Raw genomic sequence first — 24,513 nt, forward strand, 5'->3', positions numbered from 1 at the left:
CAGAGAATCATCACACCTCTCAGCAGATGATTTTTTTTAGCCTCTTTAGCAAATAATTTTGCTTTTATAGCTGCACACTTAATGTATGGTTCAGAGTCGCTGGTCCCCTCAGCCCAGTTCCTGCAGCTGTTTCCAGCAAGAAACACATCAGGAAACCAAATGTGTGCAACCTACCCAGCAACAAATGGAGGACATACAAAGCTAGTGACTAGCGACCATAGAAACTTGAACACTTAGCAAGACCCAGATAATAGAATGAGAATGCATTTTAGACTTACATCAGTGAAGTGACCAGAAACACAACTTCAAACAAATGCTAACCTTCCTCTGTAGGGAGGAGGTAACTGTTTGCAACCACATTAGCCATTAACAGTATCATAGGCTGTAGTGGTTGCTGCGTATCTGCCGACTTGTTTTGGCAATTCATTGCCCCCAAGTGGACAAAAATGTATCAATTTGTATATGCAGCTTTCATTTCACACAACCAGAAACATCATATTTTGTGGCACAGGGCAATCCAGATATCTTGCATAGTCAACTCAGAGGAACATAATGTGAAATGTGGTTCAGCTGCCAGTAGAAATTTCTCAGAGATGGTTTTTTTTATGGTGATTATACCAGTGTCTCAACATTAACTTACTTATTTATTGATGTTAAAAGCCATATCTTAAGTCAGTCAGAACTTGCTGCAACTGTGTGCAAAAGTAAGAGAAAAGACACATTTCTCCTTGTGCTTAATTGCTTAATTCCAGCAGTACAATGTTGTATGACAGTGTTTTCCGTCTAATTATATTATCTGAATTTTTAAAATTTATTTATTTAGGTTTTTGGAATTATAAGAATTAAATTCAACTCTTCCCAAATTGTTTTACAAGTGGATCTATAAAGCAGCCTCATGGGACAAAAATCAGTGGTTGACGACTTGATTGAGTGTGGGTATAAACTCTATAAGCACAATTTTTAAATGCATAATTTGACAGCATGTAACCTCTTGGTTAGCAGGGAAAAACATTTTTTCCAAATGTTTGTTTGTTGCTTTAAAATGCAAAATCTAAACAATTACAGAAGTGCAGTGTACAACCACCATAGTGTGGGGAAATTGTTTTAAACAGACAAGTCAAGTCCAAATGTAAAAGTTACAATAAATTCTGGCTTGTATGACTTCTACTCCGACCTCTACAGTAAGGTCAAATAACAAGTGTCATGTCATAAATGTCCTATATTGCTTTTCAGATGGATAGTTCAGATCGTTTAAGGTATATCAGTGTGTGGACATGAGCTCAGGCGGGCTTGTGGTTGCAGATCTCCCAGTGAGACAGGGTTTTCATCCGAAAGTGAGCCGGCAGCACACACAAGCAGCCAGCAAATACATGTGAATGCTCCAAGCACCCTGCCATCACAGCATGGTCCAGCTTTCAGTGTGTAGTAATACACTGGTTTACATCAACAAAAAAAAAAAAAAACTGTTCCAAGATACTGTGAAGTCTAAAAGAAAAAGCCAGCAGCGGAAATCAATAAGAGAAGATTTTTTTTTTGGATAACAAAGCCATGTTTTGCTGGAAAACCACAACCACAGCACTGCCTACCTAAGCTAACATCCATGCATCAATATCACAGCTGGTCCGCGACTCATACCGGACTATCTACTGGTGTGTCAACAAATTCCATACTTTGTGTTTAAGTGTCTACTCACACTGTCCTTGCCAGTCAGTACCAGTTTATTTAACCTTTCCCAAACCTTTCCACTACTGACACACACACACTCAAAACACAGAACCATCTACAGGCGTAGATACAGAAGGTGTGTAGGGGCTTTTGGAAGTAGTGACTTCACCTTGAAGATCGGACAGGATATAAATCAAACAAACTTGCCAGTATTATATTTTGGTGGATTACAGACTGCACTGCATGCTAATAAGGGGAGGGAACACTTCCAACATGTATAGATGGATTAAAATTCCTATTTCACATCTCCCAACTCTGAATATCAAGCTGCTCCACTTGTCTGTTGTGTTGTACTTACAAAAGCATGTCAATATTTGTTCTGCTGTATGTTTTTTGTGTCATGAGTACTTCTGTCTCAAGTTTTATTTACATGAGTTTACAGATCATAGATGCACGCTGGGTATAAAATGTCTGTATTAAAGTATATTTTTTGAAAAGCAATTATACTGTGTTTCTCTGTCAGTACTTAAAAATAATAATAATAATAATAAATGGGAACTACCTTGATTGATGGTGTGATTAGAGGCTCTGGACAGGACTAACTCCACCTCTTCCTGTGCTCCATTAAACACAGTACAGTTTGATGTAATATCAAAATATCCATCACCACAGATGATGCGGAATTCACGCTAAATCTAAAAAATGGATCAGGGTTGTCCCACTATAAAATTACAATTTACTTTTACACGCAGTTGTCCTCAGTCCACACAGATTTAGCCGAGGGGTCTGTAAAATTGTTTGTAAAAAATTGCTCCATAAATATCCTTGTGGAAGATTATAGCAGCATGCTGAGCATTCAACTTTGACTTTAATCAAAATCTGTGGCAGTTTTGTGATCAAATTAAAGAGTGGAGCTAGTGCAAATTTCATCAATGTAAAATATGGCAAAATTATTCATTGATGACTTTTTTATGGCAAGAACAAGACTAAAACTTAATGAAAAGCAACCTTTGAAAATGAGAACTATTACAAAAGTATTACATTTTTTTGCCAGTGAATAAAATGACAATGACATGAGTGTTATTCAACGATCTGCATCTGTAGCCAAGCTCCTGAAACAGTCCAGGAACAGGAACTTGATTTAGCTACTTCATCCGTTCCATTACTGCTAATAGGAAGCATCTTGCATTAAGTTACATTCTGTTAGTAATGTTAGGCAGACATTAGTGGAAACAAAACAGTTGGGACAAACTACACAAACAAGCAGGCCAGAGCACAGACATTTCTAAAAGGGTTCAGTCGACTGTTTTTTTGTGTTGCTATTGGCAAGAATGAGTTAAAATTCCAGGATGACTATCAACAGTCAATCATCTAAACTTCCTCTGGATTACCGCCTCTTAATAGGGTCAGTGCAGGCCCCAAGAGGGCATGCAAAGAAAGTCCAGGAGGCATCCAGGAGGAAGATCCACTCAGACAAGGCAGACAAGGAGCATCTCTTCTTCCAAGCCCCTCTCATTGTAGGAGCACCAACAGCAGTCTTTTTGCTATGTAGACCAGCCAGAATGATAGTAGGTTACTAGTGCTGTGTAACATCTCCCTGCTGGTAGCCAAATGTGTGCAGCCATTTACAGTGAGACAGACATTGGTGTTCCCTGCCGTCAAAAAGGTCATCTCGAGCGTGAAGGTCCATCCCACTAGCAATGCAGCAATACAGAGGAGCAGCTATGTGCCATCCTGTGGGACTCCACTCAGCCTTCAGCTGGATGAGACAATCACTTCTGACAGCAATACTCTGCTGAAAGTCAGGAAATGGTGAAGAACATTGAAACAGACAAGAGTCTGACCACTTTAAAGTGCTTTATGCGTATAGATTGAATAAGACAATTCCAATCACCAACATCCTTGCATGCACCACTGATGGTGACCCCTCCATGGCTGGCAGGTACAGGCACAGTGTTTGCCAGCTGTGCCTGTAAGCAATGATGAATGAATAGTGGTTTGAAGTGTTTTTATAAAGTTCAAATGTTTCTAACGTTTCAGAATTAAACATGTCATTACTGCACTGTATAATTCTGTCAGCAGCTCAAGTTGTGAGCTGATCTGTGATGATCCAACATGGAAATTTGCCCAACAAATAGGATAAGATGTTGTAGTTCATGTTTTGGGCTCACGAGCAGTGTTTGCAGATCACATTAGCAGAATTTATTTACGATATAGATTTTTTTTCCATTACACTGTACTGGGCACACACTTTGTACAGTGCATCACAAAGCTGGACGGCATCAACAACAGATAGAGCAAGAAAGAAAATTTGAAATGTGTGAGCATAATCCTTCTGATATGTCAAGGTTGCTGCTTTGAAACTTAACCAAGATTTTCCATCTTCGCTCTCTCTCAAGATCACTCTTTTCAAGGTCTCATCCTGCTGCCACATTGAAGCGATCAATATTTGAAACCTACTTGTGATGATGGATGTTTGACCACATGCATGTTCCAAACCCAGTGCCACACATCATGAACTGTATTAACGGACCCTGTAATGCTGCAGGTACTGGGAGGCCTGTGAAATGACTCCAAACCCCATTACATCTCCTATTATGGTGATATTATTAGGAAACATCAATAATACTGTGTCCAAATTGTTGTAGATAAAAGAGTGTTATGTCCATTACAGATGTGCAGGCAGGCATGTCCACCCTCTCCTTCTTCTCCTCCCTCTTCACATCCACAGCCAATGCAAATACAAACTGCAGCAATAGCATACATAGAATATATATTTAATATATATTCAGTGTATATTTATCATATAGACTGTAGAGACTGGGCTCTTAATAAAAAAAAGAAATCTAAATGAGGAAGAGCAAGCTTCCACGTGTTTCTCAATAAAATGGAAGCCCATCATCACTGAAAAAAAGAAAGGTTAGACATGACTGAAATGAAATCTCTCAGGATGAGTAAAAAAAAAACTGACTTACTATCTCATAAACTTCACTCAGTCCAGTTTGACTTAGGTAATTTCTCTCTAACTTTCTCTGCATTCCTTTTTATCTGTGTTTAACACCTTTTTACAATTTACAATCTTAAAATTCTGACTTACCATTTTATAATTTTCATTCACTGTCTCACTATTTTGATTTTGTAAAGACGGAATAATATTTGGATCTGCTGAACACAGACTTATGCAGGAAATCAGACTGAACTCTGGGATATATTTACCAAATTACCTTTTCTCTGCATTAGCCATCAAATATCAGAATCGCCAGGATGAAAAAAAAAATTGAAAAGAGGATTGATTGAGGGCATATTAGTTTATCAAGCATCTCTCTCTCTCTGCTTTTTAGATCTCCAAGTTTTTGTTGTTTTCTTGTAATTGACCCCTCCTAAGTCCCACCCCTTTTTGCTCCACATGCCAATGACTGTTGAACATGGCAGAACCAGTCAACTTTTTCCTTTCCTGTTTCCTGCAGCTACTTGGATTATGTGCTGGGCTCGTCTACGTTGAAAGGAGAACCACATTTTCAAGATGGTTAAAAGATGTTGCTGGAGGACCTGTAAATGCCACAAATATAAAGTCATATGTTAAGTTACTAATGTAGCCAAAACACTAGCTACAGTATGGCTGTATCTTAAGTCATGTAAAGTTAGCAAACACCAGCTAGCTAACTAGCTTGCTAAATATCGATGTTGATTAGCCAGTTAGTTAGCTACTTCCAAAAAGGGGCGGGACTAAGGAAGGGTCACTGGTGGCTTGAGTCTGTTTTTGGTTTGTGGACTAGTGCAGGGATGAAAGTGCTGCTCTGTGGAAGCAAACTGCTGTGTGAAAGTAGTTGAGATTCAGTGCCTTGCTCAAGGGTCTTTGTTGATCAGTATCTCTGCTGCTCTCAAGTGGCCTTTTCCTCTCTCCTCCACCCGCTGGAAAGTTTTCAATCCATCCTTTGAAGTAATAGTGACACCAGTGACTCCGTATCCATCATGCAGAAGAAACAGTAAATATTTACAAAGGGTGTCAAACCACAAGCCGTGCGTGACAGCTGAGATGCAGGCGAAGACAGAGAGGAGGATGACACAAAACATTGTCAAAGAGGTTGTGGTCCCAGAGGTGAATAACCGAGAGGTCCAGCAAGAAGCAACATCAGGGGGCTTTCCAGTTGTTAGTTGGTGATTTGGGAATAGATTACATCACATTGTCATCACATGGTCCTTGCAAACACAGTAAACACTGCACTTAAAGAAAAAAAGCTGATTTATGATCAGAGATTTTTTTATAAAATATTATTTTCAAGGTACTGTGCTTGTTTCTGACTCTTGCTGCTCTGCACATTCTCTGTCATGTTTCTGCCATTGCTGAGGTGCAGAAGTCACTGACGATGTGCTGTCAGGTTCATGCAGCACAATAACTCAATTCTCTCTTCTTATTTCATGATGTTGCTCTGTCTTGTTGATGTTAAGTGCATTTATTTTACAGTTGTAATGTAAAGACCCATCCTAGGGCAAACAGTGGATTGCATCTGACTCATTTGTCCAGTTTTTTTTTAAAAAAAGGTTGGTATTGATAGAGGACATCTGTATGTTGATAACAATAAAATATGGTTACGCTAAATAAATGCATCTCTTTGCAAAGAGGAAAATACAAAAAAGTTCCTCATGGTTCTTCTCTACAGATATGATGCTGGTGCTGCACAATATTCATCTCATTATACTTAACTCTTTTTACTTTGCAGTGGTGAAAATGAGTTGTTAGTTCTCAGTTGGAGATGCAGCTATTGTTCCATTGATACCATTTGTTCAAATTTTTGTCTAACTATAAATCAGAGCCTACTTGGAGCAGGTTTTCTTAATGCTCTTTTTTTTTAAGCTGCCCTAACCTTTTGTAGCCACATTGGGGCAGCGGAACAAGCTGTAAATACAACTTTGGCATATTATCGCCTAATGAAGTTGTTGTGGCAAATATGTATTATATATGTTATGATATTCACTCTCCTTTTAGCTCTGTTTTAGTCTCCACCAACTCCTTAAGCTTCTAAACACTCTACTATGTTCACCACCTAGCTGCTACTCTGTCCATTCCTTGTTTTGTGCCAGGCAGCACACTGTTGGTTTATCAGAGCTTTTCCATTGAAAACAGCTGCATGCTGTTGCTGGAAATTAAGATGATGAGAGCAGTGACACTGCGTCAAAACTGTAAGGACATGAAACCAAAACACTGAGCTGAAAAAGGCTAAAACCCTGAGCTGAGAGGAACTTAAATCTTCATTATGATCGACTCCTTTCACATACATGTAGTCATTTGATCTACAGTCAAGAATAGTGCTGTTTAAATGTATGTGTGCTATGCCTTGAAATGTTTGAATAAGGGACAGTTGAGATACCAGATTCATAAAGCTAATGGCACTATATTATAGACATGTCATCCACATGTAAATATGAACATGGACAAGTAAAAAAATATCATCACTGTCAACATCTTTTGTGTTTGTGTTTTGTTTCATGATGATACTCAAACCTTCTCCACACACTTAATAATTCACACACAGGGAACTTTTTAACCTTCTCATAAATCACTGTAAGGGCTCACACTCTCATCTAGTCAAAACATTGACAGGTGCTGTCCATCATTTATGTGCATACAGTGACAAGAGGTGGCTAGAGAATGAAGGTGAGAGCTACAGACAGCGCTCTGAACTCATCTGTCTTCTCCATTGAGGTGCTGAGACATCAAACTGGCTTAGAAAAAACAGCAGTCTTCTGTACTGGACACTGTTCCAAATTATCCCAATGAAGGCTGCTCATCCAGCTCATATATTGAATTTTCCAGGCTTCAGTTTTCTCGGCTAACACAACATATATGAGGGTTTCTGCTTGGTTTATTAGCAGCTGCTTTCTGGACCAGATGACATCATGTGAGCTGCAGTTCTGACTGTGGCCACTATGCCAAAAAACCTACAACTGCATGTCCAAAAATGAGCGCTACAGTCCAAATAGTGAGGTGGAGCTATACACCGCATATTAAAAGCACAACCCCATGGTGGTGCTAAAGGAAAACTGGAGACCACCAAAGTCATGAGGATTCATCCTCTACACAACATGAATGTCTGTATAATGTTTTGTGCCAATGAGTTATATAGATGTTGAGATATTTCAGAGAATACGTGAAAACTTGCTGACAGACGTGCTGGTGATGCTAGAGGAATCAGTTATTAGGATTCATCATTAAGAGACCACGACCATCTGTACATGTACAAATGGAAATCCATCTGAGTAGCGGACAACCGGCAGTTGAACAGCAGACAATGCCATCCGAAGAACCATGACTAAAAATCTATACTAAATCACTCTTTATATTATTGACTGGCCTCTCCGAACTGTCTCTCTAGCTCTGCACAAACAACTCTACCATCTATGTTTTACTGTTGAAAATAAATCCAGATGGGTCAAAAAGTTTGACACCCAACTTTTCTCTCATTTCATGCACACATATGGCCATCCCATCTTTCATAGCCGTCTGCCTTGGGTGCACCCTTGGGGCTGTCAAGACACAAAATCGAATACCTCATCGTTTATCAAGGGGACTCCCACTGCGCACGGGCCACTATCTACTCTGTGATTGATCATTCTCCATGAGAGCTCGACCTCAAGACCCAGTTGGACGGGATAGAGAAATGAAGAAGACAAAATCCAGCTATGTTTAGAGCATGATCTTGTAAAACCTGGGTGCTAATCAATAAAATCAATCAGTAAGCTTAAGTAGAAGGGAAATATCAGAGGCAATTTGTTCTTTTCTGGTTCACTAATTATGGGGCTGCCCTTTACAGTAACAATGGATTGATAGCTGCATTTACGGACTTCGTGGGTGTCATTATACTCTCAGCGGGAGCCCAAAGACCTAACTGAGCAATTGAACACCAAAGCCTGGAGCTGTAGGATTTGCCTTTCTTGCAAGCCTGCAGTTCACAGGTGATTTAGGATCCATTTGCTCCTCACTGCTTCAGACTCACCCTCTAAATAGAATGACACAGGACAAATTGTATTGCTTCTTCTAGAGCTGTGAAAGTTTCTTTTTTTCCTTCCACTGTGGCGCTTAGCTGCCAAAAGGGAATTCTCCGTTGATTGGGCCAGAATTGTTGAAGACTTATTTTTTACGATGGTCACTATCAGACTTGCACCTAATGGCTGTTTGGTTGCCTTGTGGAGTTGTGTTGCTATGTTCATGCCCTCCTGGCAGATGTGTGTCTCCCCACTAAGCTCGGCACGACAGATCCTTCACTGCCAGCGAAATGAAACTGTATCTTGCAGATGACAGAGTGCTGCTGAAGTGTCAAGGGGGGCATTATTCACAAAGCAGCTGAACTGAGGTAACTAGTGGGCAAAATGAAAAAGACTGACATATTCATCCAACAGATGAAGATTCAACGTGAGCTTCCCATTTTAAGCTTTTACGGTAAATACACTGTACAAATGTCTTTCATAAAGATGGCTAAATGTGTGTGTGTGTGTGTGTGTGTGTGTGTGTGTGAAAGAGTGGGTGAAAGAGACATCAAGAAATTGATGGCAAAATAATATGCTCTAATCTGGGTTTGAATTGCACATAACAAATTAAGAGCATGACAGGAGGCTGAAAAGTACAGCAAATGGGAATCAAAAGGCAGGATTCTGAAGTACATACTGAATCTACTATACATCTACTACAGCTGGCGAAGCCTGCGACTGTAATTTGTGGAAAATGAGTGCACTATTCATATTTTTTTTTAGTTATCGAGCTTCATGTATGTTTTGAATTTTCTCCAGATTACTGTGGTCACTGCTGTTCTCAAGAGCAAAATCCAGTCACAGAAAATAGCATTTCACCTTTAGTTGAAATCACTTTCATCCCCCGCTGCTAACGAAATTTGCTATGGTGAAAGCAATTTTGTACATGTCAAGATGAGTGATATACAGCAGGAACTACTTAATTTTCCATCATTCTCTCTGTGCTTCATTGGCATTTTTGACTACGAGTCTCAATTGAGTGAAACTGTTGTGCTACAGCACACAGCAACACTTGAACTGGGTCTATATAACTGACAAACTACATTACCATCCACATAAGTATAGAAGTACCTAGTTGGGAGTGAGTTCAACTCTCTGTAATTCTGTAATAGATTACCAGTCACTAGACTGGTAAAGTCAGCTAGTGACATTCATTTTAATCTTCAGACTCTGAAAATGAAAATTTAAGATATAATGGGAAAGGATTAGGGGACTAGTGCATGCAATTAAAATTTTGACTGCATTAACTCATACGTACTGAAACACTGATGTCGTTCACATGTCGGCACAGCAGAATAAACATAACATCCATCAAATTAGCTGGCACAGCTCCATGCCTTCTTAAAACAGCTGCAGCGAATGAAGAAGCTCCAGAATCCAACTCAATAACTTACATAACTCATAGAGACACACAGATCAAAATGTTTCATTATTGTTCCTTATTAGCACCAAAACAGGACCTTGCTACTTCCCTGCAGTTTCCTGTACACAATTTTTTAAATCCTGAGCCAGGTCACATAAGAACGGTACAATGTCTGTTTTTTGGCAAATGAATTACACTCTAAATACGAGTGTAGGGAGGTGGAGAGTCTTTAACCATAACTGTACAAAAATTGCAATTACACTTAAGTAAAAAGGTGTGCATTTCATTTCATTTTTAAAATATTGCAGTTACAGCTGGTACTGGTGCATCGCGACACCTTTGGGAACAATTATATCACATCTGTATAGACAGGCCTGTAATTTCATCATCTTACAGGTAAGATCATTTGGACTTTGGTATTGTAAATTTTTTGAAGGCACGGAGGCCAAATGCCAGGGCAGCAGGGCCATCAAATAAAACAATGATTTTGGTGCTAGTTGCATGCCAAACTATCATCATAAATCAGTTCAATCACCAGTTTTCTAGTGGTACCACTGGTTGTATGAGGAGAAATTCACTTGATGTTGCCTGAGTCTTAACACTGGTGTCTGAAAACTGTATTGACAGGAAAGAGGCAGAGGAGACACCAGTGAAATCAGCTGGGGCAGTGCAGGTGGGGCATCAAGGCCACCGTGGCAGCAGGGCATATAATATTTTGAGGGGACATAATGCCAAACAGAGGGGGCACGGCTGCCGTGGCTGTTGTTGGTAGTATACAGATGTTACTAGCTACATTCATCACTTTGATGGTGATACAGTAACATTTAAGTATTAGTAATATTTAACAGATTTGCCTGCTTGTTCAACCCGAACATGATAAGTTTATTTGAGCTAATTCGGGATGAGTCGGGTGAAAAACAGAAGGAAGTAAAACAGAAAGAAAGGCATGGGAGACCCGGTCTGGAAATTATGTCATTCTCATAAGTCAGAAATGGAGGCAGCCCAGCTGCACAAAACAACACTCCGAATGTCGTTTTCACATGACGAGTGATTTGTCAGAGCTGGTACTCTTTAAAAGGCTGGCTCTAATTGCTGGTGTATAAATATTCCACAACATCAGTCTTTTTTCCACAAGATGAAAAAGGACATTAGGGCTTTCTATTTCCCCTGCACTTTTAAACCCATCATTAATTGATAAGATGTCATCATTTTGTCAAAGCTTCGGCGTTAATATTTTATCTCGGGTGAGAAAAAAAAAAAGCAAAGGCAGAAAATTGTGACTCCTGATGAAATGAGCCTGAATGAAAAGGCCCTGTGTTGTTGGTACCTCTGGGTGACTCAGATGGAAACTAAAAATAAATCTGAATGTCAGTGATAGATTTTGGCTGAAATAGGTAATGAATTTAAATACTTGCTAAATTGGGCTCTAAAATAATTAGTCTTGAGAGATTATATGAATATTCTCTTTCACCTGCTGGGAGGCGGGTACGCCTTGGCACGGTTTTCTGCTGGGTTAATTAAGTATTTGTGTACGTTTCGATCAATTTGCAGAGATTACAGATTACAAAATAAATTCCACCCTGTAATTGGTTTGTTATCAATTTGATTACAACTAAGTTCACAGCAAAAGTTTGAGCTGGAAGAGAATCTGTTTGACGTTATCATTCTCTATGTGCACGTCTGTGGCTTATAATTATTATCACCCCCATGAATACACTTGGTTATCTGCTCAGGCGTTCTGTCACTCAGTAATCTTGCTTGTATCAGGTAGGCAAATTGAAATACCATTTAACGGCTCCTTGCTGTCATTTCAGTGTCCAGTCAAATCAATTTTATTTGATAGCCTAATACCAAGAATCCCCAAGAATCACGTTGCAGCTCGTTTCTTGCCTGCATCGGTCTCCCCGAATACTGGACTGATTTCAAAACAAGTTGTCCCCATCAGTCACATACACACACACACACACACACACACACACACACACACACACACACACACACACACACACATACACATGAGGAAATAGAGCTCAGGTTGAAAAATACCAAAGTTCTCCTTCAGTGCTAACAGGTGTCAGGCCAAATGTATTTGAAGAGGGATTAACTGAAAATTAAGGTGAAGAGATGAATTAGTTTGAATTTAAAGGCCTCATCAGAGTCAGACTGTTTGATGTCAGCAAGGAGGTTATTCAGAGAAACGGGGCACGATGGAAAAAGGCCCTGAAGCTCGATGACTTCTTCTTAAATCTGGGGACGGACAGGAACCGTGTACTCTGAGTGCAGAGAGCATGGGGCCACGCTACTTTGCAATTTTATAAACCATCAAACGCACCTTAAAGTCTGCATAGGCAGTTGGTGGCTTGAGCGGAGCAACTCAACAAAACAATGCGAGTCAACAAACAACCCAACTCTAAACGTTGGTATTTGACAACCTGTGAATGAGACTCAACAACAAATTAATTTCCTCCAGAGTCGCTCACTCTGCTTTTAATGTAAACGCTTGTAAACCATCAGCGAGAGGCTAGACCATAGACCAAGATGGACGACATGTCTCCATTTTCTCTCAATGTAAAAAATGAAAGCAAAAAATGCACTGGTGACTACATTTGTAGTCAGAGTAATAACAGTAGTGATCATGGTTGGAGCCACAGTACTGTAGTCTCACCATTCACCCAGCCGACTGTCAATCACCACGTGAAACCTACTTTTATAATATCAAATAATGAATTAAAACCAAACTGATCAGATAAATGAGCACTTAAACAAACCTTAGTGTTATAAGAACTACCTAGAATAAAACTTTTATTTGACATATAATTTTTAGTTTGGCCTGTGTCCCATCTACTAATTTGGAGGGGGCGGGGTTTAGGACCTATATTGCAGCCAGCAAGATATATATGATGTCTTGATCAATTTTCTGCATTGAAACAGGCCTACACAGGTTTTCGTTATCAATGCAGCTGTTTTTTTCATCTCTGACTCTTAACACAGCGTAGAAACACAGTTAATAAGTGGCAGATGACAGTTTCCAGCAGCGTAGATGCATAAGTTCGACGTCACCGTTGCCAGAAAAAACTGGTAGAAAAGCATAATAGGAACTGATTAGCTAGGAGGCATACAAGTCTGATGGACTGAACAATTTGTAACTCATCTGTAACCAGTTGTCAAGTAGACGGCGGTTGTGGATCTCAGTGAAATCCTGATGTGTGTCATTCAAAGCAGCATAACAGTGTTGAAGCAGCGTTCCAAGCATACGGGTGGTGACACTTAACTGTGTTTGCACAGCTGTGCTCCTTCATCATCCCTGTGCCTCCACTGTCTTTAGCTGCTTGATTTGAAGTTTCTAATTTGTGCTTCAACACCTGCCACGAGCAGCAGCCAAATTGATCCAAGAGTAGCCTCAGACTATATTTAATTATATTTACTTTAACCAGCTGGTATGACATGAAATGAAGCAAGAATTGCTAAACGGCTGAGGATTAGGCGACATTTTCATAATGTAACTGCTTTTGTTGCGTTATTTGTTTCAGTTGTGCTTCCTACTGTATTTTATTAAAGAATAACATGTCTTACAGATGATTAAAGAAACACAATTACTTTAGATCTATTAAATCACACTTTCACCATCGTGGACCATTGATTTTAAGATGCTCAGGGAACGCACATGGCTGACAAGTCATGTGTGTTCCCTGAGCATTCATTTAGTCCTGAGTGCTGTTTTGGGAGATACACGTTGAGTGTTTTGCAATTGCAATTGTAATTGGAAAACACTGACTCATCGATGGGAAAAAGGATCATTATGACTGTTATGGTGTATGAGCGATCCTTCAGGCATTGGTGGAGGAGTTCAACCGTACACACACTGAAATGTCAACAACCAACTGTTTAATGATATTTCAACCTGTCCACATCATTCAAGTGTGATACTCACTGCTGGACGCACATGTGAAAATGAGCATTTACTGTTGCTAGCATTAACACTTAACACTATAAAATACATAGTGATGTTGCAATCTGGATAACCTTATGGATGTGACATTGATGCTGATGAGCTGCCCAAATTCTTTATCCAATACACTGACAGGGAACGAACCTGGGATACAGGTACAAAACAGGGTCAGACAGGAGCCAAACAAACACGTGAAATTAAACACCAACCAGAGATTAGAGTTTAGACCAAAGGTTTAAAGGTCTTACAGTACATCAGGGTATCAGGAATCCTGACAGTATGATTTTCACTACCATCAAAAATAAGACTTGAAGCAGAAGTTGATTGGTCCTTGCTCCTGCCTGTACACTACACGGCAAACGATGCCTGATAAAGATGAAATTCGATCCAGTCCTAAAATGACTCCGGTCAGAAATTGCGCAGTGTATGTGCAGCTTTAGTGATCTCAGCACTTCCTGCTTCTCCTGTTTCCCAACACCACCCGTAGATTTGCTTACATGTATGTAAATATAAAAGGAATACTACAATCAACACAAACTTTACAGAATGAAAGAATCACTCAGAAACCAGGGAGGTTCTACACTTTACTAGCCATGGCGTGGTGGCCTGACTAACACTCACTGCTGTGGAGGATGATCTCTGACAGACTGCCATTAGTGTGTCACGCCATTTACAGAGCTAGACTGAAACCAAGACAGGTGGCAAGTGAGGGGAAGACGGCACAAGATGAGGTGAAATGGTGCCACCACACACTGTGTTCATTTCTCATCACCAAAGAGAGGCGTGTAATGAGTTGGACTCTGACGGTGTACCATGCAATCTCCACATGGCAGACTCAAGGCCAGACTCATCTAGCCCATATTTAATCAGTAATGCAGCTGGACTTGCTGGCGTGATGGAATTCTTAAGCTAATGCCATTGATTGATTATTTGAAAGTGAATCTTATCATAGAGAGAACACTGGGTTAAGAAAGAAGCATACAGCAGAAGTAAAAGTATTACTGAGAGATTTTAAACCCAGTCTGGTTTGTTTGTTATGTTGCAGAGTGTTATTCTTGTACACAAATTAAATAAGTCAATGGAAACTCCTCTTAAACTGATAATAGATCATTGGATTACATCATTAAGCTGATTACATGATATTGATCTCTTTTCTCATCACAAAAGAAACCAGCCAACAGCCAAAGCTAGCAGAAAACAAGAATAAAAAGACTCAAATGGAATTGTTATACTCTCTTTTTCTAAATAATTTTATGTAAATGTGAAAAGGCATTGTAATTTTAAGTGTATGTCAAATGAAAATCAATCACACCATGTTAGAAGTAAGTCACCCACAAAAATGTTGTGACAAAGACAAGGAAGAATAAGATGTTTTTTTAAATCTTTGATGTAAGTTATGTCCTGTATCTCTCAGGACATTTTTAAAATTCTTCATGTGGCACTTGTATTAAAGCAATGTCTGTTTTTTTTTGGCAACTTTGGTGCAGAACTGCACAATAAGCGGATCATCATAATCGCATTTGCCATAATATGGTCTTATAAAGTTGATATGACTAACAAACAAAGGGACGATTCACACAGAGTTTTAGCTCCCTGCTGTGGCTGGAAACAAGACTGAAGAGAGCGGGGAGACTGAGACAAAACAGTACAGATGTGGGAGTTTAAAGGGATAGTTCAGATTATTTCGACAGCCCCCCCCCCTTTTGGGGAAGCGGCACGAATGTAGAAAGCAAAGCAATGTACTGCTGTGGACAGGGTTGGCAGCAAAATATATTTTAGCCGCCAAAAACAAAAATATCAGTTTAAGTGTAAGCTACATTTAGAATTTTGTGTCTGTCTGCAAATAATTAAAACAGTAAGTGAATTGTTATGTTAATGCATTTTTAGTGATCAATCTACTAAACTGCCAAAAATGCAGCTTCGAGACCATGCACTGCAGACTGCCTGTTGGAACTCAAGGGGGTGTGCATGTGTGTCTGTTTGTGTGTGTGAGTGTGTGTTTTAAAGGTCATTTGCTCTGTCTGAGTCAGAGGTCCCAGGATGCCTCTGGTCACTGTGTCATTAGTTCAGTTTCACCACCACCATGCAACATTATGCAGCAGTTCTGAGGATCAGCAGCTCACTGGCACTTTGTCCCGGCTGCCACGGTTACAAGACCTGGGTGGCACACACATGTTTATTTTGTACATATACTAAGTATATAAGTAATTCCCTACAAATCCTATAAATCCCTTTAAATCCTACATGATGACTTAATTAAGAGGGAAAGTGGAATGCACAGACCTGCTTACAAACTAAGATTTTGCCACTGTTTGTTTCTGTTCCTTCCCCTCCCACCATTATTTTGGAAAAATGTACCAGTTCATTACCATTACCATTATAAGCAATATTAAACAAATAAACCATCCTGACTTTTTCCCCAACAGTTTATGAGCATTAAAGGATACATTATACGACCATTCTGGGTTTTGAACAGACGTTTCATTTAATGTAGGTTAACTCATTATAAAAAGGACAATGCAGAAGAAAATGGAATTCATTGTCAACATCTTCGAATTTACATTTTGCTCTTTGATTGATGGCAAATTGTGTTGATTTACTCCAAAGAAAAACCTTTTCACCTTATTGAACCAGGAATCCAACCCATGTCACTCTGAACAGCCAAATGTTTTCACATGGATTTTATTTTAAATAAGTGTACCAGCCAATATTAAAATACTATATTTATGATTCCCCTTATTTCTAATTCCTCAGTGAAATGTTACCCCTGTGCCTTTTTACAAGCTTCTATCTGTTTTACCATGTTATTGTATGCCACACTGAAAAAGAAAAACAACTGCCCGACTTGAAGCGTCTCAGTTAAATGAGGGGTTTCAGACTGATGATTTGAATCTTTTACTTTCAGGGGACAGCCCTAATACGCACTACTACTATACAGGTATATACTAGTTTAGGTTTACTTTGCCATTTTGTTACTTGTCAGACTTAAAAAATCCAAATTTGGCTAACACAGCAGAGACTGGTTTACTGTTTTTCATTACACGAGATAGTAGCATTATGACTGATGCCGTATTTAATAGGATTTTAGTGTCTGTGCAACTTTTTCTTTATCACATTCTTGTCAGGTAATACTAGTCATGGGTGCAGGAGAGAAAGAAATTTTAAATTAACAGAACAATGTTGGCCAGGGGTGTAAAAATAAACCCAATTAGACTGATTTAGTTTCATTCCTCATGTGCCAGTGTGACGGTGATTTTGCTTTGGCACTGCAGCCACAGTCCATCAGGTTAATTTGACCTTCAGTAATGACCAAAGGGGATTTTATGGAGAATTCTTTAGGAGATTTTTATCTCCTGCTCCTCTACTAAAATTAATTTTGCAAAACAAGCAAATATGATTTGATTTGGCACAGTACTGTGGCCACTGTGCATGAGGCATCATTTCGAGAAGAAATCATGACCTCATTATTGTGTGCAGCGTTTTGGAAATGATTGCATCCCGAATGACCTACTTTTCTTTGCCAGGACCCCATAAATATCTAAGTAAAAATGTAAATGTAAACAGGTAACTTGCTCTCAGATGGAATGAGCATGTTGCTCAGGGTTTATATTAAATTGAGGGCGCGGGGTGCTCGAGAGCTCCTGTAGTTTGGTTTCACCGTCTCCATCTGTTGGGTTCACTCTCCATTTCAAGGTGTACATTTCTCAAGTGTCTGACTGCATATAGTGCAGCAGCTAAATGAGGAACCTCTGTCCTTGAATTCATAATGCCTGGGGCTGTCTGAATATATTCTTGCAAATGTTGAGGGCTGTTGTGCACAAACTCAAACACACTGGGCTGTGCCTTTTGCACCGGTGTTGGCTGGAAGAGGTGTGAACGGTGGCTAATTTGACAACTGTCTCAGCCGTCCACTTGTTTGGTAGTTTTGTGAAGCAAACAAGCAAAGATGTGGGTGTCAAAGCTGACGTTCATATATCATAGCATTAATTGCTTATTTTCCTGATTGTAATTGCTATTGTTTCACTGCTAATTCATTCATTCACTTATTACCTTGTTTCAGCCATGCACTCTTCCTTGATTTCTCCCTCCAAGCTTTGGGTCCTCCCTCAAAATTTCTTCCAAGGATTTAAATAAATAAATGATGATCATACCTTAAAAAAGAAGGGTCACATTTTAGTGCAAACAGAGGTTGATCAACTGTGCTGTTACATTAAAGCCTGTGCTATCATGTTACAGTATACATTACCCTGCATTATCCTTTGAGGAATACATGCCCCTAATTGACAAAATTCATAGTATGGGGTAGTTTTAGCCTGGAGGAAGGGTAGACAACTGGGCTAATGACTTCATGACTGGAGGGTCAACAATTTGAACTGGACCGACTATGAAAATGTAGGTGGGGGAAGAGAATGAAAAATACTCTTTCTTTTCTTTCATTAACTCTCAAAGTGCCCTTGAACACCATTTACTTCAGTTCAGTCAGAAGAAACTAGGGTACGCATATAAAAAAGTCAAGAATTTTGATGCTGATTGTAGACAAACATGGACATGGATGTATACTTTGTGTGCCTAAGCAGGGTTATTCTGTGTTTCTTTGTTGCTCATTAGACTATACAGGTCCCATACACCCAAACTTTTACAGTAGGTGTCTGTCGACACCCTTTTAGTGTTACTGGTCTTTATAAAAACATTGATTGTCTAATTACTGGTGTATTTTGGAAGGAGGAAGAACATGACTGGGATTTGGTGCCACAGACCCTATGTTTGCAGAGGCCACTGGAAGGAAGCATTCAGTGGTGTTGTTTTTTGGATTTTTTTCAGATACCGGTGCTAAAACAACACTTTTGAAAATGATGAAGCACCTACTGCAATACTGCCACAACTGCCAGACACAACCAGCTGTGATTTTCAATGTTCGGCCAACATTAACATGTTGACCAGAGTATCACTGCATCAAGGCGTTCTTGAAATACTGCATTTACAAGAATGGATGACGTGAAAATATAAACAAACACACACTTGCACACACTCATGCACACATGCACGAACACACACGCAGGCACGCACACACACATGCATGCATGCAAGCATTCATGTGCGCAGCTTTCTACTTAGGGAATTCTACATCATGAGATGGTCCAGTAGTTACTGGACATACAGGAACAAGCTTTGGTACCCAACCCCAGCATGCAGCAGGTATTACCCAATAAATGCGTTTTGGTTAAGATGAAAGTGACAGCAGATACGTTGTGTCTCGTGCTCTAACTCCTCTTAGTATTCAACCAATACTGTGATTTTTCTCTAAAATTAACCCAGTGCTTTTGGTTACCTAAACATAACCAAAAATTTAATCATGCTTTAGTTGTTAGGAGCAGATATGGGACTGCAAGAGGCGCTATTGTAGGAAAAAGAAATGAAAGACGTTGTCAGGGTACATTTTTCACATATGTTCATAAGTAAGATTGGGTTTCAATAAAAATGCAGTTTTTATTTTGAAATCCATTTGGCATCCATTGTGAGTCCATGTAGTAAATAAACATGTCTAAGGGGTGCTGACATGTTCTTTCAGTGCAGCTTTGGCGCATTGACAAAAGCAAATTTAATAAGGCCATAATAAACATGTGTCCTTAATGATCCAGCTCAGTTATTATGCAGAGCAGACCAAAGCACCTAGCAGTGACCCTGACAGTCAAACTAATGGCTATAAAATTACACGATGGTGTGCATGGTATTTCTGCCTTCTTTCTGATTGGGCAAAATGTACATGCAGTCCCATCCTTTTCTCTGCTCAAAGAAAGAGCAGCCACTGCTCAGAAAGAAAAGAAAATTCCTTTGTTTGGTGGCAGATGGTGACAAAGTAATAAGTGTAATATCTGTGGTGCAAAGTGAAACCAGTGGAGTTAAATTTGAAAACGGGACAATGGGATGACTTTCAGAAGTGAAAACATGATGTTACCAACTACCTCCCTTCTCATGCTGTGTACTGGTGCCACTAAGCCATGCCTCTTCACAGCTAATGAGGCACTGCAGCTGCTGAACAGCAAAGCTACTTTGGAGCAGTACAGAGTAAGAGGGAAACATTTGAGAGGGCAGATTTAGGCCAAGAAACATTTATAACACCCCAAATTAAGAATCATATCTACAAGGAGTTGTAAAGCCCCGAATTTCCCTTTTAAAACCTGCACTGCATTTCTTCAACACAATCCATAGCTACAGTAGGACAGCATTATACTGTCTTGTTTCCATTTGTACATTTTTCAATATATTGCTTAAAACAGGAATGGACAGTTCTAGTGTCATTACCAGGAACGCATTTCCGGTTCAGAGTGAAATTTTTCCAGAAGCACTGCATTAGTACTGCACAAGTACTGTGCGCTTAACTGTAGTGATCTAATATTTGTTTTCCACAAACAAATGGATTGAAATTTGTAAGAGGACCAGTGTATAGGATTTAGTGGAATCAAACCGCGAGCCTGCAGATTACAAACACTTTGTGTCACTCTCCCCTCCAGTGGCCATGAAACTCACACAAAATGCAAAAGGCTGTATTTAGAGTCATTAATTGATTTTTGTGGGGGTTTTATTTTGTTTGTTTGTTTTGGGCTGTGCTTACTGTAGAAACTGTCAGTGCAACATGATTGCATCTGTGGAAAATGGTGATTAATGAAAACATATAAAAATGATATTCAATTTCTGCCATATTCTGTCAATCAACTCCTGTAAATCTCATACATTGGAAGTTTAATGGATTTCTACAACTTTATAATGAGAGTTTAGGTTGTTCCATGATATCATTAAGCATCTGAACTCAGAGGAACCCTTTTCCATCCTCCAGTGTACTTTTTCCTCTCTTTTTTTCTCCTAGCATTACAGCCACAGCCCTAAAATTCTCACTGTGGTCCCAGCCTATATTAAAATGCATGCCCAGCCGGGGTTTTCTCATGACTCACCATGCCCTTGCAGAGAGGTGCGAGCAGAGAGATGTTGGTGATAAAGCAGGGAGGAGGAAAGAGCTGGCCTGCTTGCCAGCACCTGGAGTCTAAGCCCCAGAGGGGTGCCACAAGTGCAGCTCCTTGCCTCAGGGCCAGTCCTCCATCCGCAGAGTGTCGACCACAATCCATCAGTGTTTCTCCATGACTGACACGTTGCTGGTTAATCAGTGAGACTGACCCAACCCGTCAGTCAGCACTGCCTGGGAGCCATAATCAACACGCTGATGCAATGAGATCCTTGCTGTCTCTGGATACGTTCCTCAGTCCTACACAACAGGAGAAATGATTGACAAAATGACAAAATTTAGATTATTCTTCTCTTCATCTATGTGTCGCTCCTATTATGCCACCATCACACCTCCAGACTCACTTTGATGGTGTTGGTGCTGGACAACTGTCTTCAAGGGATAAAGATTACAGATTCTTTCAATGAAAAAATGCATTTTGATGTCCTGCTCATGAAAGGCCAATCGATAAAAGTGATCAGTCTTCAAGGACTGTGAACTGTTCGGTCAACTGCTTAATGACATGTGACGTCACGATGGTAGTAGGTTCACTGGTTGATGATTGTCAGCCATCAACCTACGCACTATTTCACTTCGATGCTCAACAGTTGTCCAATTTGGAGACAATTACAAAAGTAGAATCAAGTAGAATCAAGACTAAATTTTAATAACACACTTCTTTCATCAGCACCTCAGCGAGGCAAAGGACAGTTGCAGATGCAGGTGCACTTGTTCATCATCAGAATTTATTGATAACACTGATATTTCGGTCAAGAAACAAAGGTCCAGAGGCATTGAGTTTCCAGACCCTAAGTTACTTTTCTAAATGTTTAATTCCTTAAATGAAAAATTAATTAGATTACATTAATCGGTGGTTTGGGGGTGAAAACTAAAAATATGTTACTAAGTTTCTTAATAAAATACATTAAAACACAGCTGACAACATTGGTGAACAGACAGACTTCCTTCTTACACTGTTAGTTGTCTGAAGAGTGTGTCTAAATGGCCCATACACCTTTCACTGGTCACTGCACTGCAAAGATAATGTGCACACAACAAACTTATACAATCCAAAAACCTAAATGTCAGACACTCGCAAGGTGATGGCTGGACACACCCCCCAGAAAGCCACAGTGGGGGGTGTGGCCTTTCCTCTGAAGCGGGAGTCTTGGGTGAGATCTCATCTCAGTGTGGGCTGCAGCCCTGGCACTTCCTACTGTGTTCGACAATTTCTTTATTCAGCCTTTTCTGCTGCTGCTTCTTCAGGGTTTAGCTGGAATGGGGACAGCTAAGTGGCTTGTATTTCTTTCTTTATGAATCAGTGTTAATTACTCATTTTTACTGTCGCACAATCTAGTGTGCACCCTGCAAGTCAGCATCTGTTCAGCTTTACAGAGCAACAAAAGGCGACCCTGCTGCCACTCTTATGTATTTGAAAGGAAGGAAAAGACACATAAAAGGCACATATAACGTCTAACATCGGCCATAACATACCCGAAACTATTAGGATTCATGGGCTTACGCCAGCAATCAAGAGATCAAATGAATAAAACGGAGGGAAAAACACAGTGGACCCCCTGCAGCCAGTGGGGAGCAGTTAACAAAATGAGAAAGCAATCACCGCGCTGGGCACAGTCAGCTGCCAGTAAATGAAATTCTTCTACCTGACTAAGTAGCTATTTTACTCCACTAATGAGAGGCCGGGAGATTCTAGTTAGCTCAGCCCTCTCAATCAGAATCATAATTTCCTAAACACACCCACAGTGATACAGTAAGACAGCGCAGCGGTAGAAACACAAGGTGAGCAATCTGAAGGTCGCTGATGGAGGCAATCAGGAGGGGGAGGATTTTGTGTAAGGTGACTGCCTTGAGGCTAACATTAGAGCATCTGTGCAAATGAAACGCTTCACTTAATGCACAGGTCTACAGGGAGAATGAAGATAAGCTTCCCTCATGTGAATTGGCGAGATACTATATTGCAGGTCGTATCATCATGTATTATATGAGTGAACTCCTATTTCTGAAGATTAAGAAATCCATCAAGTCACATTGCCATATGCTGCAATGTGCTGCTGGCTCTTTGTGACTCTGTAGGATAGATGAAAATGGCAGGAGCAATATTTGAGGAAACCTGCATTTTGTTCGACTCCAGCGGGAACCATTCCCATTTTGTTTACATGCCATAGTTGCCGTATCTCGCTGCCATGATTATTTACTGTCTTTTATCCACTGATCATATTCTGGGAATGCTCCTATATGAGCCCTCGTCAAAGGGCAGGAAGGATGTCAGAGTTGCTTCTTATATATGAGCACTCTTGACACTAATGCTTTGCTCCGAGAACCAATGTGTGTTTGCTGCCTCTGATATACCTTCATGGGACCTCAGTAGCATACAAAGCATGACTGAAAGGTGAAATTGAAGTCTAGTAAAGTGAAGTCCTAGCCTCATCCGGAGTGAGGTGCCACAGATTAGACCCTGAAACGTCTAAATAAGTGTTTGATGGCTGAGGAGAGAAAATCGAGCAAGTGAAGAGTGGAAAAAGACAGAAACGGGGGAAGTGTAGATGGGTTTTTTACCACATACCAGTGTGTCCTGTGACTTCATCCAGTTCTCTCCTCTTCTGCTGCTGCATGAGCATTGACTCCTGCACAAAAAGACACAATGACTTCACTCCCTGGCAGTATATACTTGAAACAACACTATTTAACTTGTCGCTGACTGCATTTAAGTCTCCACTCTCATGGTATTGACATCCTCTCAAAGGTTGAATTTTTTGGGTTAGCAGAAATACAGTAGAAATTGCCCTTCGTTGCAACTTGCTCTTAAGTGGGTTTAAAACGGCCTCTTGCCTTAATGACAAAATCAGTGGTTTGCCAGTGCCTTCAAAAATGTTCCATAAGACCATTAAATGACAAGCATCTGAAGCATGACCGACACCACTTTGCTATTTAAACAACACATAATCTGGGTGCAAAGCAAGGCCAGCGGTGCAAAGGCTTGTATTTAGTGTCTAACCGCTTATTCTCTTTAAGAGCCAGATGATGGCGCTCTTGATGTTTTTCCGCTTTAGTTTTTGTAAACAAATACATGAGATACAGTGTGTTAATAACTTAACATTAGAGGTGCTAGTAGGCACATTTTGTTTTCTTTGGACAGAGCTAGATTTGCTGTTTTCACAGTGTTTTGTGCTCACCTGAGCTAACCAGCTGCTGGTGAAGGTCTGATCATGTTAAGAACCAAAACAGTGATTTGAAAGACACTACAACACTCAATAGAGCTGAGGTAATCTGCAGAATTAGGTAAGTAACCCTTTTTACATTACACAGTCATTCAATACACTTTCAATATAAAAAGTATTGTTTGGTGCAGCTTTAAAGACACATGTTGATCGTGGTTAAAAGAAATCAATGTTAACCATCGGTAAGAGAGACGATGCAAAACTGCTGTCTCTGCTGTGTCAGAGTCAGACATTTTTATGGCCAACCATCCACCCCGACGTCTTCTTTAAGAGT

The sequence above is a fragment of the Lutjanus erythropterus genome, chromosome 14, assembly GCF_056507025.1.
Source record: "Lutjanus erythropterus isolate fLutEry1 chromosome 14, fLutEry1.hap2, whole genome shotgun sequence".
Lineage (NCBI taxonomy): Eukaryota > Metazoa > Chordata > Actinopteri > Lutjaniformes > Lutjanidae > Lutjanus > Lutjanus erythropterus.